Genomic DNA, 21,230 nt, shown 5'->3' on the forward strand with positions numbered 1-21,230 from the left:
GTAATGATATTACTTGGCACACCATAACGGCATATGATTTGATTCTTGATAAACCTTACAATAACTTGCTTGGTAACATTCGCATATGATGCCACTTCAACCCATTTTGTAAAGTAGTCAATTGCCACCAAAATGAAACGATGTCCATTCGAAGCTTTGGGCTCAATCATGCCAATCATATCAATTCCCCACATGGAGAAGGGCCATGAGGAGGAAATAACATTCAATAGTGTCTGGGGAACATGAATCTTATCTGCATAAATTTGACACTTGTGGCATTTCTTCACGAACTTACAACAATCATATTCCATTGTCAGCCAATAGTAACCTGCTCGCAACATCTTCTTCGCCATTGCATGTCCATTGGAATGAGTACCAAAGGAACCTTCATGGACCTCAGTCATCAACAAGTCTGCTTCGTGTCTATCCATGCATCTGAGCAGAACCATATCGAAATTTCTCTTGTACACTACATCACCATTTAGGTAGAAGTTGCCGGATAATCTTCTCAAAGTCTTCTTATCTTTCAAAGATGCCCCAGATGGGTAAATCTGACTTTGGAGGAAACATTTGGTATCGTAATACCATGGCTTTTCATCTTTGACTTCTTCCACAACAAACACATGAGCTAGTCTATCAAGACGCATCACGGTCAAATTGGGAACCTTATTCCAATACTTCACTACGATCATTGAAGCCAACGTTGCAAGAGCATCTGCCATTCGGTTCTCATCTCGAGGGATATGATGAAATTCAACCTTGGTAAAGAAAGTTGAAATCCTCCTCACATAATCTCTATATGGTATCAAATCGGGTTGATTCATCTCCCATTCACCTTTGATCTGATTCACAACTAAAGTTGATTCTCCAAAGACATCTAAATGCTTGATTCTGAGATCAATGGCCTCTTCGAGCCCCATAATGCAAGCTTTGTATTCTGCCATGTTGTTTATACACTTGAAAGTCAATCTAGCGGTAAATGGAAAATGCGTGCCTTGAGGAGTAATAATCACTGCCCAAAATGCCATTAATATACTGATTAAAAACTCCATCAAATACCATGCCCCAACGGGAACCAGGTTATGGCCCTTCTTCAAGCAATGGTTCATCACAATCTTTCATCTTCAAGTACAATATTTCTTCATCGGGAAAATCATATTGCACTGACTGGTAATCTTCAATCGGTTGGTGAGCCAAATGATCAACCAAGATACTACCTTTGATCGCTTTCTGAGATCGGTATTCTATATCATACTCTAATAACAACATCTGCCAATGGGTAATCCTCCTAGTTAAAGCAGGCTTATCAAATATATACTTGATTGGATCCATTTTGGATATCAATCAAGTGGTATGATTCACCATATACTGACGCCGATGCTTAGCAGCCCAAGCCAATGCGCAACAAGTTTTCTCTAGCATAGAATACCGAGTCTCACAGTCGGTGAACTTCTTACTGAGGTAGTAGATTGCAAATTCTTTCTTTCCAGTCTCATCTTGCTGACCAAGCACACAACCCATACTATCTTCAAGTACAGTCAAATACATGATCAATGGTCTTCCTTCAACAAGTGGAGACAAAATCGGAGGCTTAAGCAGGTATTCTTTGATACTGTCAAAAGCTTTCAGGCAATCTTCGGTCCAATCACAAGACTGATCTTTCCGAAGAAGCTTGAATATAGACGCACATGTGGCAGTCATGTGTGAAATCAATCTTGAGATATAGTTCAAGCGGCCGAGAAAACCTATGACTTGCTTCTCAGTTTTGGGCGCAGGCATTTCTTGTATTGCTTTGACCTTGGCAGGATCAACCTCAATACCCTTCTCGCTGACAATAAAGCCCAACAACTTACCAAAACGAAGACCAAAAGTACAATTATTGGGATTCAAGCGGAGTTTATACTTCCTCAAACGCTGAAATAGCTTCAATAAATGCTCAACATGTTCCTCTTCATCAATAGGTTTAACAATCATGTCATCGACATAAAGTTTAATCTATTTATGCATCATATCATGAAAAAGAGTAATCATTGCTCTTTGGTAAGTTGCACCAGCATTCTTTAAACCGAAAGGCATCACTCTATAACAGAATGTTCCCCAGGGTGTAATGAATGTGGTCTTCTCCATATCTTCCGGTGCCATCTTGATCTGATTATATCCGGAAAATCCATCCATAAATGAAAAGATTTTGAATTTAGCAGTATTGTCTACCAACATATCAATGTGCGCAGAGAGAAATCATTTTTCGGATTGGCTTTATTCAAATCTCTATAATCGACACACATGCGGACTTTTCCATCTTTCTTCGACACATGCACGATATTGGCCACCCATTGCAGATACTCAGAGGTCACAAGGAAACCGGCATCAATCTGCTTCTGCACTTCTTCTTTGATCTTCACTGCCATTTCAGGATGCGTCCTTCTCAACTTCTGCTTGACTGGCGGGCATTCTGGCTTCAACGACAATCTATGCTCCATAATCTCAGAATCCAAACCAGACATGTCTTGATAGGACCAAGCAAACACATATGAATACTCTCGGAGAAGATCAATCAACCCCTTCTTCGTATCTAGGCTCAGTCGATACCCAATCTTGACTTCCTTGACATCATCCTCGGAACCCAAGTTGACTAACTCAATCTGCTCTTCGAAAGGCTTAATGGCTTTTTCATCATGCTCAAGAAGACGAGACAATTCATCACTCACTTCTTCAACACTTTCCTCCTCAGCCTCAAACACAGGGAATTCAAAATTTGGAGAAGGAGAAGGATCAATGTATTCAATGGGGCTAGAAACCAACCTGCATAATGATTTGATATTTCGATTTTAGAGAAGTGAATTTTGTGACCAAATATTATGCAGATGGACCATTATATTGTTTATTTATATTTTTTTTGTGATTACCACTTTCAGAATAAAGCAAAAAGTAAAAATAAAACATCATAGACGTGGATGAATAGAATTAATTTTATTGATGATCAAATTTGAAATGCCTAACAATGTTCACTTCCCCCTTAGGCATAGGAGAAGGACTTTTAAAACATATAAAAGAAATTACTTAGATTGATGCATAATAATAGGAATGTGAACAGCAGTCCAACTGTTGCAAGCCTTTCCATGTGTCACAAAATTGGTGCAGTCTTCCTCTTCTTCATCCTCTAGCATAGCAGCTAAGTGTTGTTCATTGCCATGAATGAACCCTCCGCTACGGAAGCTAAGTTGCATATCCTCTGATCTTGTCGGAGACCCAAATCGGTTCTACCTTTCTTGTCGGAGACCTCTACCACGTGCCCCCACTGATCAACATTGCCTTCTTCAACAGTCTTCCTTGCATATTTTAATGAGGACATAGGTGCCCCAACTCTCTTTTCAGCAGCAATAGATAAGGCTTAGAACGAAGTTCCAACCTTATCCCTAGCTTCAACGTAAGAGAAAGATGACAGGTGGCTAACCAACAATGCTTTTTCCCCGCCAACAATAACAAGCTTTCCATTCTTCACAAATTTGAGCTTCTTATGCAATGTGGAGGTAACAACTCCTGCCTCGTGGATCCATGGCCTTCCCAACAGACAACTGTAGGCCAGGTGGATATCCATTACTTGAAAAGTAATCGGAAAATCACTCTGACCTATCTTCACCGAAAGGTCCACTTCACCTATCACTGTTTTACGTGAACCTTCAAAAGCTTTGACGATTACGCTACTATATGATCGAACTGATCCACCATAACATCGTGTTCCACAAACGCTTGCTCTAGAACTCTTTGCAGTGCTTCTCTGTGCGCTTCTGAATTCATAAGCAAAGACAATACTGAAATCTTTGAGGGGGTTTGGAGCAGCTGCTCCACCATATTAAACTCACTCTTCTTTATTAGACGAAGTACCTCATCATCATCATTAGCCTTCAAATTTCTGGATTCATCAGACCGATACTTTGAAGCACTAACTGGATCTACAACAGGCACTTCCACCTTCTTACTAACAGTTGATTATTCCTTATCTTTTGGGAACACCGGCCCAAACACTCGACCGCTACGGGTCACCTTAGTAACATCAACAATGCTCACTACAGAACTGGTCGTAGGCAATGGAACCTCTTGACCATCTTTCAACATTGTTGCATTGTACTGATACGGAACAACTTTATCGGATGAATTTGGAACTAGGCCCGCTAACCGTTTGACCAACGGCGATACTGATATTTAATTATTACTGTTACTATTACTGCTGTCGTACTGAATGACTACTCTTTTCAGATTCTTGAAAACGGGCACTATGACATTCACATCGTCATCTACATGACGGGATTGAACAATTTGGATCATGCCTTCATCCATCAACCGCTGGATGTCCCTTTTCACTACCACACAACCCCTCGGGTTGACACTGCAGATAGTACAATTGTCATGGTCATGCTCACAATCACTCACCATACAAATTCCCTTATGCATCGTCATCAAAGACCTTCTGATAAAACGGACATCAAACACTTTAAACTCCCCAGGATAACCATCTACCATGTTAACAGAAGAATTCCCATGAGCGGACAGTGGATTTGCTTTAACATTCGGTGCACAGTCCTCGAAGGATACCATTCCACTCTTTATCAGCTTCTGAACTTCGTACTTGAGCGGATAACAGTTCTCAATGTCATGTCCGGGTGCCCCTTGATGAAAAGCACAACGGATTTCAAGTTTGTATCACCATGGAAGTGGTTCTGGAATTTGTGGCGGGTTTCTCGGTTGGAGTAGGTTCTTGAGAACTAAAGACGGGTAAAGTTCTGCATAAGTGATAGGAATTGGGTCAAAAGAGACCTTCTTCCTCTCGAAAGTTTGTTGATGATGATTGTTGGTATTGTTGTTGTTGTAGGTGTTTGCTCGTTGTTGTGGTTGTTGTTGTTGTCGTTGTTGTTGTTGTTGCTGAATTGGTGTTGATTGACTATGTGAAAATACTGGAATTACTGAGGATACTTGATGATGGTGTTGATGGGATGGTTGGCTCTTTCTGATCCGAGGCCTCCTCTGCCTCCCACTGGAGATTTCATTAGCTTCGTTGTCTTTCTTCTTCCCAAAATTGTTGCCATATCTCTTACTCGACGACACCTCCTCTCTAGACAACCGTCCTTCTCGGCCACCTTCTTCTAGCCTCATCCCCATGTTTACCATCTCGGTAAAATCACTGGGGGCACTGACGATCATCCTCTCGTAATAAAATGAGCTCAGGGTCTTCAAAAAAATCTTGGTCATCTTATTCTCTTCCAAAGAAGGGGTGATCTGAGCAGCTAATTCTCTCCATCTTTGCGCATATTCTTTGAATGTATCCTTATCTTTCTGAGACATAGACCTCAACTGGTCTCTATCAGGCGCCATATCCACATTATACTTATACTGCTTGATAAAAGCTTCTCCCAAATCGTTGAAAGTGTGGATGCTTGCACTGTCCAACCCCATATACCATCTGAGCGCAGCACCAGTCAGATTGTCTTAGAAGTAGTGGATTAACAGCTGGTCATTATCTATTTGGGTAGACATTTTGCAGACATACATTACCAAATGACTGAGCGGACATGAGCTCCCTCTGTACTTTTCAAAGTCAGGCACTTTGAACTTCATTGGAATCTTCACATTCGGCACCAGACATAACTCAGCAACACTCTTCCCAAAAAGATCTTTTCCTCTCAATGTCTTCAATTCCTTACGCAGCTCAAGAAATTGATCATTCATCTCATCCATTTTCTCATAAACATCCGGGCCCTCAGATGGCTCGGAATGATAAATGGCATCTTCTACGCGAGGTAAGGTGTGCACAACGGGAGGTGGCACAAACATGACCAGGCTAGATGCTGGCATGGAAGCAAAAGTAGGTGCAAAGCCTTCAGACATGAAGTTTGGCGGCATTCCCCACGGGAATTCAACAGGCATGGAAGGCGCAAAATGAGCGGTAGCAGCAAGCATGGTAGAGGTAGCCACCTCTAAAATAATAGTCCTTTGAGGAGGAGGAGTTGCGGGTGTTGGAGAAGACTGGCTCTGGGCAGCTAGCACTGACTCCATCGTGGCAGTCAGGTGGGCGATCTCGTCCTTCAGCTCTCTATTATCTTGCTCAAGATGTTCCATGATTCTCAAATGATTGGCCCGATTGTTGTACCGATGAGTCAACTTGGCTGAAGCACAGAAGAAACACCAATGAGACATCTGGCAAAAGAGAAACCTGCTTATGCAAATGATGCATGAAATGCAATGCTTGATTGTTTATTTTCAAGGAACTTACTACATTATTTGCAAATATATATAATTAACAACAATTGCAATAATTTGATATGACCAAAATTCTCTTTTCATTTATATAATTGGAAGGATTACACTGAGTACAATTTCAGAAACCAAATGAAAAATATAAGAGAAAAGGAGACTAGTCATCCTAAGGATCCCTAATAGCAATGTCAGAAGATCTGGCTGAAGGCGCATACTTCCTTCGGATGCGTCGAATATCGGTCTCAAAAGAAGCCTTCATCTGAGTCTTCTCGAGGACAAGCTGACCAACAATCTTCTTCCAAGCAACGGAAGGCTGAGGCATGCTAGAAGATGAAACCTTCGGCTCTCTCTGTCTCTTTGTCACTCAGTCTTCAAGCAGCTCAATAAGTGCATCTTTGTCCTTAGACTCTAACTACAACTCCTCATGCTTCTTGCCCAAAGCACGGAAACGCTCTTCCCACATATCCTTCTCTTGCTTCATCTTGGCGAGTGCGTCTTTCAACTCCTCTACATCTTGGTTAGGGAGAGTTAATGGCTCAACCACAACCATAGATATAGGTCCTTCACAAGGATAAGGCATCTTCAACTCCAAATCTCTCTTCTTCACCCAAATAGTGTAAGCTTCCAAAGTTACACAGTTGCACGGACCAAGCTTGGATCTTCCTTTCCTATGCATATTATGCCAAGCATGCACAATCTTCTGCTTCAAATGTTGGGGATCTTTACCCTCTTGATAGAAAAGACCTTCTAACAAAGTGTTATTAGGTTTGTCTCTCAAGGGGAACCCAAGTCGACGACGAGCCAAAGCAGGGTTGTAGTTAATTCCTCCTTGCGTACCAATAAGAGGTACATTAGAGAATTCACCATAACAATCAATAATCTCCAAACTACTCAAAGAAGGATCATACCAAACTATATCATCATTAATGGCAGTAGCTTCCTTGATGAGGAAATCAGATGGCAACCCAAACAATCCTCCTTTCTTCACCCGATGAGCCTCTATCTCAGACTTCTTCAAGTGAAGAGCTTCAGTAATAAGATGAGATATGAGAATATCTTTCAATCCACTAAAAGGTACCTTGCTAGAAATAGGTATTCCCAAGAGATGGGCATACTCCTCCAACGTAGGCACAAGCTGATAATCCGGAAAAGTGAAGTAACGGTAGAGAGGATCATAGAACTGCACTAACACACTCAAAAGTCCTTCAACCACATCAGCAGACAAGATAGATATAAGCTTCCCATGATGTTGTTTGAAGTCCAAGGGATCTAATACAAAAGATACTAGCTTCCTTAACTCTTTCAAGTCCGAACATCTGAAACTGTACTTCTTAGTGTTCCTTCGTCCATAATCCATGGTCTGAAAATATTTGTAAATAATACCTCAGTTCCTTGAAATTTTCGTATGATGAATGTTATGATGCGCATGAATGTATGAATGCAACAATCACAAATAAGGGATCACACACAAGGCAAGCATACAAAGGTCAAGGGATGAATCAAGTAATTGTCAAGATCAATCATCCATTTTGGTGGATTATGGTTTACACCTTATCAACACCCAAGTTCCATTGATATTGACAAGACTTGATTGGATCAACCAAGAATCAAGGGTTTGTTGTAAGTCACGAGCATGGGGTCTGGGTAAGAACCATCCCAAAGGAGTGAACTAAGGATGAAACCTGTAGACCGTGTTCTAAAAAGTTCCCAGAGTCTTAATTTCATCTATCGGATATTACAGGTTAAGATGACTGACTCATCGACCCATAATATTCTCAAGAGAAACTCGTCTGAGTGTAGTATCGCGTAATAACTGTTATCAAGTCTACACCTAAACAGTCTCCGTACTACGTCATAAATAGGCCAAGAGGGGTTAAATGTTCTACGGTCCTTAGCTTTTCGGACCCAAATTAGAGATAGTAATGCCTAACCACAAATACTTGTGTGACATTTCCGAATCCAAAAAGGTCTCCACTTAGCAGATGGATCTCAAGCCAACTTGTTAAGGACTACTCCACACAAGTCGAACATGACTATACCATCCTCCTATCTTAATTGCACTTAAGTCCGGGTTAGAACGTATCTCACCACTCAGGGATTACCAAGCACAACAAGCAAATTATATCACACAAATATACATACATCACATATATATAATTATATACACACAAAAAGTAGGCTAAACCCACTGGAGACTACTCCCCAGCAGATTCGCCACTTAATTTTTGTAGCGATAAATTCATGATCATCAAGCTATGGATAAGCAAGAAATCAAATAACAAGAGTCGCCACCGCGCTTTTATTGTTTCCAAGGGAAAAGGGAAAAGTACGAACAAAACCCAAAAATAAGAAGTTTTCAAATCAAAACTAATAAAATGCCAGAGATTACAAGTAATAGGGTTGGTTACACAGAGGGAAGGTGTTAGCACCCAAAGTGTCATATGTACTCCTAGGGAGCCCTTTTTTGTGTGCATGTGTGTTTTTGTACAAAATGAGGTTTGCAATAAATAGAATGGAGGGATGAGAAAAGAATTCATTAATTATATTTTTATGTTTGACAAGATCTTCGGACTTGTGCCTACGTACCAACATAAAAATGAGGGATCAAAACCTCGTAGTTCGTGATACAAATTTCAAAGTGGGTGCATTGCTTTTAATCAAAAATTAAGTTTGAAAGGCACAAGAGCCTAGAAAATGGTTTGAATTGGTTAGTTATTTTTTGCTTTTGAAAATTTTAAGTCAAGTATAGTTAAGTTTATTTACATGTTTGATTAAGAAAAAAAAGTTGGAAAATGCAATGGCATAAGGCCAAAGTTTCTAGTTTGCAAAATGGTCTAATATAGAAAATAACAAGTTCAAACAAAGAAGTTTTAGCCACTCCATGTTCTCCTTCAAATTTGTTCATGTAACAGATGAATTCCACAAGTCACGGGTTCAAAATAACAGCTACACAATGATCATGTTGCAGATGAACTCAGATGGATCTTCAATGATGTATCAGATGAAGTTTTAAATTGCAAGCACTTGGTTACATAGTAGTTGGCATTGGCCAAGTCCTTTTTGTATAGGGATGTTGCCTAGATTCTAAGTCCAATTGCCCAAGATCAAACCAACAGTCCACACAATAGTTTTTTAGGGTTTTTGTTTCTTATTATATACATTAATGGTCAAAGACCACACAAACAAACAAAATACACACAAACAAGATATATCACACAATATGGTCTAAGTGGACAACGTGAAAAGGCATTAACATAAACAATTAGAATGTATGAATAATGACAAATGAATAGAGCTTAAAAATTGAAGTGCATTAAAATAAATGACTTGAAATTAAATGTTAGTTGTTAATAAATTAGAAGTTAGTATTGTTTTTGCTTTTGCTTTTTAGTCATTCTTTGGAGAACACTCAACCCACTTATCACAAGCATGAATCCTTGAACCAAGACATCTTCCAAAGAAAGAAAAAAAGGCCAAGTTTCCACACAATACCAAGAAAGAGGGGAGACTTACAATCTCACTAACTAGAATTCTATGCCTTTTGTATAAAAAATTTAGCGCTATGTTAAGCAATCGTAATTGGACTTATGTAGAAGTCACAACTATTTGAGGTCGGGCAATAGAATTTTGGTGTTAATGCATGTTAGAGACATAGTATAATGGACTATGCTCATGAAACATACCACACACAAAAAGAATATACAAAAGAGGTGGCTTAATCTCATCCATACTTATGTTAATTTTTCAATCAAATAGCCTTAGGATTTAGAGACTTCATAGACCAAATGAAATGGATGCATAAAGAAGGGGAATTAGATGAAGAGGAGGGGAATGGATCAAAACACAAATTGGTCAAAGGAGGACTTTTACCAAATTAAGATCATTCATTTATTTTGGGAGATGGAATGTACATTCCATCAATCCCCTAAATCCAATGATCTTAACCTAGCAAAGTCAAATCAACCTTGACCAAGGCCCAACATCACAATTCAAACTTATACAAATCATCAAGATAGCTCAACACAATTATTTGGCATTTATTCAATTTAAAAATACTAAAAATAATGCATTAAATTAAATATGGTTTGTAAAATTCCTAAAACCTCATCAAAACACCAAAGAAATGGCCATGAGATTTATCATAGGTCAAACAAGGTCAAAGGACCTTGGAGAAAAAAATTTAGAATTTTTGGAGACTTAAAAATATTTTTAAACAATTAAAAATATTCACAAAATCAATTTAATCATGAAAAATATTAATAATGATCCAAAAAATAATTTTAATTCAAAATATGAAAGAGGAATTTATTTAAATTTTTTGGTGAAACTCTCATATTTTTTGGATCAATATTAAAATTAATATGAATTAATGAAAATCAAAAAATAAAAAAAAAATGTGTCCCACTTGATCTCCCACATTAATTGAGGTGACAGATCAAGTGGAAGGAAACGAGCGTTCCATGGTGGAACTCAATCATCACGGCACACGTGTGGTAATCACAACCAACGCTCAAGATTAAAACAATTTAAATCAGATCAATGGCTCAGAACCTATCCAGCACATCACCGACGCTGGACCTCTGGTCACCTTCTCAGGCGAGGTCCACCGAACTAGTTCACTCATCACCATCAAGAAAATGAAAAAAGAGAATATGATCTGAAAGAAAAAATGGCGTAGAGCACGAATCTGACCTCAATTTTAACTAACTCCATATATATAGGAAGATATGAGGAGTTGAATTTTGATGTGTGTCAACTGAGTTGCTTCGATTTAACCTCAAAGCAACTCAATCTTCTTGCCTACACTAGTAGGACTTCAGACAACCAAAGATCCAAGAGAATTGATAAGAATTGAGTCAGAATCAAAGAGAAAAAGTTTTCTGAAATTTACCTTCAATGTTGTGCAGAAATGGATCTTGCTTGCTTTAAACTTGATCTGATCACACTTGAGAAGCTTGCAGAAGAGGTTTGGCAATGGTACAAAGCTTTGGATCCTGGAGTTTTTGAATCTCCAAACAGTGAGATTCAAACTCAATTTTTAAGTTGAAAATTCTCAGGTTTTCCTTTGAATGGTGAGGGTTTCAATTGGGGGGCTAAGTTGGCGTGCAAGGTGTGTTTGAAATGAGCTCCAAGGCATTGTATTTATAGCATTTAAGAGTGATATTTGCACACTTGAAAAATTGCTAAATTTGGACATGGTGATGCACAAGCTTGCATGGGCATGTATAGGCCCATTAAGCAATCCAATTTGATCCATGTACATTTGTTCTGGAGTTCAAATGAGGCTTGGATGTCAAGGCAATGTGAAATGAGATTTTGAACATTTGATTTCTTCCAATGATACAGCCCTGCTAAGACCAAGAGCAGCCCTAGAAAATCTCATCCAAAAGGCATGAAATAGGACTCTTTGGAAAGCTTATATCAAGGGGAACAACTTTGATGTTGGACACTTTTTCATTTGGAACTTGGATCATGGTGAATTTAGAGGTGGAAGTTTGGAAATTTCAACATGTTGAAACTTTTTCTAAGTGTTAAGCCATATATCTCAATATTCCACCTTCCTTAACTTTTTGTGTGAGCTCCGAATTAGAAAAGTGTCTTTATCAAAGTTGTGGATCTTTCAAAGACCTTCAAAATGGTCACTAATTTCATTTAATTTGGATTTAGAATGATAGAGTTATGCATTTTTGAAGTTGAGGAAAATCATTTTTTCAATGGTATAGGGCAAAAATGACCTATAATGTATCCTCATATCACATGCTCATAAAAGTTGATTTATCTCCCACTCAAAACATCAACGTTGAAGTATACATCTTGAATTTGATTGTTCAACTTGGAAATCTTTCATATCATAAAAATTGAGCAAGTTATGGCCTTGTGAAGTTGACTTTCAAATTAGGGTTTAGACAAAATGACCTATAATGTTTCAACATAGAAAATGATTTTACAAGAAAAACTAGATCTAGGTCTAAACATGAAAGTTGTTTGTAATGTCATTTAGAGTAACTTTTATCTTGGAATCATTTTCATATGGTGAAAATTGTAGGAGATAGGGTCTAGGGAGACCCAGTTTTGATCAAATGAATTCATCTAGCTAACCACCATCAACCAACTTGCTAACCTTCAATTCTCTTGACTTTCTAGGCTCATGGTAGATCATATATGCATAATATGATGAATTTTTAAGTGTCCCTCGAGAAATTTGATCAATTGGTGAGATAGCTTGTTGGAGAAGTTACTCAAGATACCCAGTCAAACTAGGGTTTCCAAGGCCAATCACCTCCAAACTCTTGAAGAATACTTAATCAATATGACATGTAGAGCTCATTGGGACTCATATATGATGCTTTGAGACACTGTGGATCAATCCTTGATTGTGCTCTTATCCATGAGGGTCTTAAACCCTAGATGTGAACTTGGTGGATAAATGGTGATCATGCCCCACCTACAAAAGAGTTAGGCAAATGCAAAGACATATTTTTGGTATTTTGGTTAGTAAAATGGCAATATACAAGTATGATACAATCACATGGTTCTTGGTGATCTCTCCCAAAACAAACCCAATGAAAGAGGGGTAAGGAGGATGCCAAGGTGTGATCCCAATGCTAATGCATATGATGAGATAGCATGAGGGATCTTAGGGTCAAAATTGGGGTCTTACACATAGGTACCTCGTCGGTGTTATCTTACGTTTAACGTGAGAAGAGTACCATTGTTCGTGCTTCGGGTTGTCGAAGATTAGATCGTGCGAATTCGGATGACGGATGATCCGTTTCCGAGGCCTCGATGATTCAGCTTCTGTTTTCTTCCCTTTAGGAATTCGCTTCGGCGACATGATTGGTTCCTGTAACAAAAATTTATGACCCAAAAATAAAGTATAGAATAATGAAAAACGATTATCGTGGCCTTGTAGAGGACGGAGAGTAGAGCAACTTTTGTGAAGGGTGTCGGCAATTTGGACGGAGTATGGCGGAAAAGTAATGAGCTTTTTGTTGGTGAGGTTATGGAGAACTTTGAAAAAGAATGGAGGAAGGAGAAAGGTTTGGTGAAAATGGGAGAGAGAAGGTGAGAAAATCATATTTAATGGATTAATTGAGGTTAAAATAAGTTTAAGTGGTGGAAAATCTGGGTGGGGGCCACACATGAAAAAAATTAAAAATTTGAAAAATATGATCGTTCAGCCTGACACGGGCGGCCGTGTCAGGCCCCTGGTTTTGGTCTCCACCTCCAGTAGAGTTGACACAGGCCGTGTCAGCTGACACATGTCGTGTCAGTTGACACGGGCGGTCGTGTCAGCCTACTGGAAAAATCCATCTCTTTTGTGCCTTGCCTGACACGGGCTGTGTTAGGTGACACGGGCACCCGTGTCAGGGCCTTGTTTTTCTCCAAAAAAATTGACTTTTTTCTCTATTGTCCCTTGCTCTTTTAGCCAACTGTCTTCTATGAGTTTGACTCAAACCTTTTCTTATATACTGTGTGATTTACCTACGAGCCTACAAATAAAAACTAGAAACACACCAAACACTGAAATAATTAGAATTAAACCACGTGGGTTGCCTCCCACGAAGCATTGCGTTTAACATCGCATGGCTCGACGATCGTCTCTCTTATCCTCTGAGACAAACATTATCAATCAGACCATTTTCCTGTCCTTTGTAGTAGTGTTTCAACCTTTGTCCTTTCACCTTAAATGTATCCAAATTACTAGGATTTTTAAGTTATATCGCTCCATAGGGAAACACTCTGTGAACCAAAAACAGACCCGACCATCTGGATTTCAACTTTCCCGGAAAGAGTTTTAACCTGGAGTTGAACAAGAGCACCAGTTGTCCCTCGATAAACTCCTTTCTCGGTAGCTTCTGATCGTGCCATTTTTTGTCTTCTCCTTGTAGAGTTTGGCATTCTCATAGGCTTGATTCCTAAATTCCTCTAACTCGTGGAGTTGAAGGATTCAGGATTCACCCGCTTTGGCAATATCATAATTTAAGAATTTGGATGCCCAAAACGCTTTGTGCTCCAACTCTAGTGGCTAGTGACAAGATTTAACATAAAATAACTGATAGGGAGACATACCTATGGGCGTTTTGAATGTCGTTATGTATGCCCATAGTGCATCTTCTAACTTTACTGCCCAGTCTTTCCGAGATGCGCATACAGTCTTTTCCAGTATTTGCTTTATTTGCCTGTTGGACACTTCGACCTGGCCACTCGTTTGTGGGAGATACGGAATGGTGATCTTGTGTTTAACATTATATTTCTTCAACAGATTCTCCATTAGTTTGTTTAAAAAATGAGTACCTTCATCATTGATAAGTGCTCTCGGCACCCCAAATCTCGAAAAAATATTATTCTTCAGAAATGTCACAACCACTTTGGAATCATTGGTGGGCAATGCCACCGCTTCCACCCACTTTGATACGTAGTCTACTGCTACCAATATGTAATTCTTTCCAAATGAAGGTGGAAATGGCCCCATGAAGTCTATTCCCCAGACATCAAACAATTCAACTTCCAGCATAGCGTTTTGTGGCATTTGATTTCTCTTAGAAATATTCCCCGTTCTTTGACATCTGTCGCATTCTTTGACGATGTCTTAGGCATTTTTGAATAGTGTGGGCCAATATAGACCTGATTGAAGGACCTTAGCCGTTGTTTTGTCACCACTGAAGTATCCTCCATAGTTTGAGTCATGACAAGCTCTGAGTACATCCCTTTGTTCCTCCTCCGGGACGCATCTTCAGACTAGCCCATCCACTACTCTCTTGTATAGGAATGGGTCATCCCAAAGTAGAACCTACAATCATGAACAAACTTTTTCTTTTTGTTAGAATCAAAATCGTTAGGGATTACACCCCCCACCAAATAATTCGTGTAGTCTGTGAACCAAGGGATACCGATAACAGCGAGGATGTGTTCATCAGTGAACTCATCCTTTATCGGTCTCTTTTCTTCTTTTTCTTCAATTGGTGACATTCATGATAAATGACCCGCTACTGTGTTTTCACATCCCCTTTTGTTCGTAATCTCTACATCAAATTCTTGGAGGAGTAAGATCCACCTGAGAAGCCTCGGCTTAGAGCCCTGTTTAGCAAACAAATATTTCAAAACGGCATGGTCAGTATAAACGACAACCTTCGATCCTAACAAGTATTGCCTGAATTTGTCAAATGCATAAACCACGGCCAACAACTCCTTCTCAATAGTTGCATAGTTCATATGTGTAGGGTTCAACACATGACTAGCCTAGTAAATGACATGTAGCAACGTCTCTCTTTGTTGTCCTAGGACTGCCCCTATAGCAATATCACTAGCATCACACATGATCTCAAAAGGAAGAGACCGATCTGGGGCCATAAAAATTGGTGCTGAAATCAATTTGTTCTTCAATGTCTCAAAGGCTGTGGTGCATTCTTTGTCGAACATAAACGCCTTATCCTTAACCAATAGAGTAGTCAGTGGTTTTGCGATTTTTGAGAAATCTCTGATGAACCTGCGGTAAAAACCCGCGTGTCCTAAGAAACTCCTGATACCCTTCTCATTAACAGGAGGTGGGAGCTTAAATATCACTTCCACCTTTGCTTGGTCAACTTCAATTCCCTTTTAGGAAATTTTGTGACCCAATACTATCCCTTCTCGCACCATGAAGTGACATTTCTCCCAGTTCAGGATTAAGTTTGTTTTCTGGCACCTGTCTAAAACAAGAGATAGGTTAGTTAAACAGTTATCAAATGAGGATCCAAAGACCGAAAAGTCATCCATGAACACTTCCATATGCTTTTCAAGCATGTCGGCAAAGATGGAAGTCATGCATCGTTGGAAGGTGGCTGGAGCATTACACAACCCAAATGACATTCTTCGGTATACAAACACACCATACGGGCATGTGAATGTTGTCTTTTCTTGGTCTTCCAAAGCGACTGCAATCTGATTATACCCGGAGTATCCATCTAGAAAACAGTAGTAATCATGTCCAGCTAACCTTTCTAACATTTGGTCAATAAATGGCAACGGGAAGTGGTCCTTCCTAGTTGCTGTGTTCAACCTTCTGTAGTCAATGCAAACGCGCCACCCGGTAATTGTCCGAGTCAGGATTAACTCATTCTTTTCATTCCTTATTACGATGGTCACCCCCTTCTTTGGGACAACATGCACCGGGCTCACCCAGGGGCTGTCAGAAATAGGATATATAAGACCTGTGTCTAACAATTTCACCACCTCTTTCTGAACTACTTCTTTCATTGTCGGGTTGAGTCTTCTCTGCGGTTGGCAACCGGTTTGTGGTCTTCTTCCATGAGAATTTTATGCATGCATATTATAGGTCTAATACCTTTCAAATCCTCAATTGCCCATCCAATAACGTTTTTGTATTTTTTTAGGACTTGGATGAGCTTCTCTTCTTGGACATTCTTTAGGCTCGAATTTATGATAGCAGGACATTTGCCTTCAGAATCGAGAAAGACATATTTGAGATTCTCAGGAAGTTGTTTCAACTCGGTTCCCTTCTTGGGCTCTTATTCCTCCTCACTAGTATGAGGTAGTCGTAAAACTTCCCACCGGTGTGGTCGAGATCCTTTCCACGGGGGTTGTGCGTCCAACAATGCTAGCACTTCGGATTCCCCGTTGTCCACTTCTTTATCACTGTCGAAAATGGAAAAACTCAACACCATTTCCAAAGGTAACTGTGGTGCATCCAAAGGACTATCATACATCATCACCTGATCCAGAACCTCTAGAGTATGACTGGTACAAATATCATCCTTGTACCTCATGGTGTTTCGAACATCGATCTTCAATTCCCCATCATAAACCTTCAATGTCATGGTCCCTTCTTCTATGTTGATCAAGCACCTTCCCGTCTCTAAAAAGGGTCTCCCAAGAATGAGAGGGATCTCTTTATTTTTCGACATTTTTAGAATTACAAAATCCACCAGGAATACAAACTTGTCAATTTTCACCAGAACATCTTCAACAATACCATACGGTTTCTTGATCGAATGATCGACGAATTAGAGTGTCATCTTGGTATCTTGCACAACCCCTATACCAAGCTTCTTGTAAATGGATAACAACATGAGACTCACACTAGCTCCTAGATCAATAAGAGCTTTGTTGAATGACCTATCTCCAATAGTATAAGGGATGGTGACAACTCCTCGATCTTTCTTCTTTATTGGAATCTTCATACCCTGCAAAATAGCACTACAAGTTTCGGTTAGAATAATCGGGTTGGTCTCGATGGAACGCCTCTGGGAAATGATGTCCTTCATGAACTTGGCATAAGTAGGCATTTGTTCAAGTGCCTCCAACAACAGAATGTTAATCTCTAGCTTCTTGAACAACTCTAGGAACTTTTCAAAGTTGTTCTCATGTTGCCCCTTTTTCTTGTTTCTGGTGGGAAAAGGAAGCTTAACAACTGGCTTAGGCTCAGTGACTGTTTCTTTAACTACTGGTTTCGGAGCCACCATTTCTTCCCTCACCGCTTCATTTTCTTTGATCTCAAGATCCACTTCGATCAATTGATCTTCCTCTTCATCCATCTCCTCAACTACTTCATCAGATTTACCACTTCTTGTTGTCACAGTGCTCACATTATTATGCTCTCTAGGATTTATCACAGTTGCACTAGGTAGAGCACCTTGTGCTTGAGAGCTCAGGGCTAATTGTTGTGCTATTTTCCCCATCTGGACTTCAAGATTTTTTATGGATGCTGTGGTGTTTTTCTGATTGTTGCGGGTTTCTTCTTGGAATTGAATACTATGAGTTGCCATTCTTTCAATGGAAATCTCCCAATCAGCTTTCTTAGGGGCTTGTTATTGCTGTTGTTGTTGATATTGAGTTTGGTATTGACCATGTTGAGGAACGTTCCCTTTCTGGTCTTTCCATGAGAAGTTGGGATGATTCTTCCAACCCGGGTTGTACGTGTTAGAATAAGGATTATTCTGCTTCAAAAATTTGACTTTCTCCACTTGTTGAGGAGTCGCAAAACAATACACCATTTAGTGCGGACCATTGCAAATCTCACAACAGACAGTAGGAGTTGATTGTACCTGTGCCACCTTTTGGGTACCTATATTCATCGCCTTCAGCTTCTTCTCAACTTCAACAACTATAGTATCTTCGACACGGATTTTATTGGTTTCCAGCTTTAAATTGATAACCCCTTCTAGTTTACTTTGACATGCTCCAAGTGCTCATTAGCAGCAATAACTTCAATGATCTTCTTTATACCGGTGGCTGTTGAGAAATTAGTAGAGCCACCGACTGCGGTATCAATCAACTATTTGGTATTTATTTTGAGACCATTCACAAACATCTGCATCTGTTTGGTTGGATCCATATTATGAGTTGGACAGACGACCAGGACTCTCTTGAATCTCTTGTAGGTGTCTCCCAAAGTTTCCCCGTCCTTCTACTTAAAATTCAGAATTTCATACCTCTTCCGCAAAAAAACCGACGCTGGAAAATACTCATTCAGGAAGGCTTTTTCCATCTCTTCCCAAGATGTGATGCTACCGGAAGGTAGAGAATATAACCATTCTTCGGCTTCTTCCGCTAAGGTGAACAGGAATATTCTCAATTTCTTAGCTTCTTCGGTGTGACCATCAATTTTTAGAGTGTTGCTCATGGTCAGAAACCTTTGCAAATGTTTGTTTGCATCTTCATTTATGTTTCCAGTGAAATGCTTCCTTTCAAGCTGATTAATAGTACTAGGATGTAACTGGAAATTAGCCACGTTCACTGATTGGTTGACAATAGTTAATTTGCCAGTTAGTGTATTTACACCTTCATAGTCAACCAACAATCTTTCTGGTGGCAGTGAATTCTCCGCCATTGTTTCGATCTCTCTCTCTCTCTGAACCTGAATATGAACCTGAATGAATTGAAGGTTGTTCTTCATCTGATTCCAGTCTTGCCAATCGAGTTTGTCTGAGTCTTACCCGCAAAGTTCTTTCGATTTCTGCGTCAAAAGGAAAATCAGCTAAGGCCTTACCTCGCATACAAATTAGTTGATATAATCGAAATAAATTATTAAAATAACGGAAAATAAATTTTAGTTGCAGAGAAACAAAATTTTAATTGAAATAATTTAAACTTTATATTTGGCAATCCCCGACAACGACGCCAAAAACTTGATCGGGAAAATAGCAAGTGTACTATTTTACCAATGTAGTAATAATAGGGATGTTTCCCAATGATTGATCTCGAGGATTGCGCAGCAATACAAGTTTAAATTGTGACTCAATTAAACAAAACAAATAGTTGGAGTTTTATAAAAAGTCACTATATGAGAAAATAAAACAGGGTAAATCTTTTTACAATTTATAATAATATGCTAAGGATGGTGTATGAATATCTCTTGTAATGACCCTTGAGTGTATATCTCCTTAACAATGCAAAATGTTCAATTACCGGATCTTAAAACCGTTTCCTCCTAATACCTCAGAGGGAAACCTTTGGTCATTCATTTTAATCTCTAAGTCCTTAGGCGATTATAATGAAACCAAGCAATTACAAATTAAAAGGATAAAACCGGTAACCATAGGGTATCCCTAGCCCTAGGTGACATCTACTATGGTTTCACTGTACAAACACCTTAACAATTGCAATCCCGGAAATTGTTAACCATATAACAATCCTAATTTCTCTGATAAAGAAAGCATTCCGAACATTGCACAATGAAATTAACAAAAAAAATCATATATTAAGGAAATTATCAATTCAGAGTCATTACACGATCAATTCAGGGACACCCTCTGGAATTGGGGGGTTTAGCCTCTCATATTATTCAAATAAGATATAAAATAAAATTTAGACATTATAAAAGTACGGGAGTTCCGTTGATCTTCAATCGCATCCGCTCTTGAAGGACCTCCGTTCTTCGCCGCTTTTGATCGCTTCAATCTTAATCGTACCAAAATCCGTAATCGTGAAAAGTCCCCTTCTCTGTATTAAAAAATCCCCTAAATAGTTCCTAATCACTAATTTGATATAGCAAAAGTCCAAAATGCCCTCCGGGATCAGCTGTGCCAAAATACAGCAAAAACTGGAAAATGAGGTGTCCAAGCCAACACTGGCCGTGGTAGGCAACACGACAAGCCGTGTTGGCTGTCTGGCTGCAAGGACTGACACGCCCCTTCCAGGGTGGCTGACACAGGCACCCGTGCCAGCTCCCTATTTTATGGCTCTGGCTCTCTTCTCTTGACACGAGCCATGTTGGGCAACACATGTGGCTGTGTCAGGGCTACCGTATTGTCCAATTTCCTCTTCCGACAGGCCCAGAACTTCCGATTCCCTTGGTGATTCCTCCGGTATTCTTGCTTACACTTGAAACCAGTAAAACTACCACAAAGAGACATAAAATGGAGTATAATGATGCAAACCAAATATGATCAATAAATTGAAACAAAAATACAAAACATCTAATTTACTAAACAAAACAACAAAACATGTAGACTAATGTGTTACCGACTTCGTGAAATTGTGCTGAATGAGTGTCAGAAAACAAGTAGAATTGGAGACTGATCATTACTCAAGTGTATAAAGCTAGAGATACATACGATGCAAGCAAAAGAGTGTGAAAAGTTGAATACATATTTCAATTTTTTGGATATTATAGGCCAAAAGGTGTTGAAGAAAAAGGTTAGGGAACTAACATATTCATCCACAACTTTGATGTGTTCACCGCCAATGAAGTACAGGCCAAAAAGGGGAGTCAAGAAGAGCAGAAAATGTGAAGAGAGTGATGTGCATCGTGATCCTTCACAATGAGAGTATGGTGATGACTCGCAAGAGAATCAAACTACAAAGAGCTATGCATGAAACCAACGGGAAGTCAACCTTCAAGTCTGCCAGGTCAAAGTCAACCAACCATTGTATCTTCGAGGCATCTTTACTTATCTCAATTTCCTGGTTTCTCACATCCATACATTAATGACATTGTTGATGTGTGTGACAATGGAAATTATGGTTTTTAGGCT

This window comes from Lathyrus oleraceus, chromosome 6 (assembly GCF_024323335.1).
Source record: "Lathyrus oleraceus cultivar Zhongwan6 chromosome 6, CAAS_Psat_ZW6_1.0, whole genome shotgun sequence".
NCBI classification, from domain to species: Eukaryota; Viridiplantae; Streptophyta; class Magnoliopsida; order Fabales; family Fabaceae; genus Lathyrus; species Lathyrus oleraceus.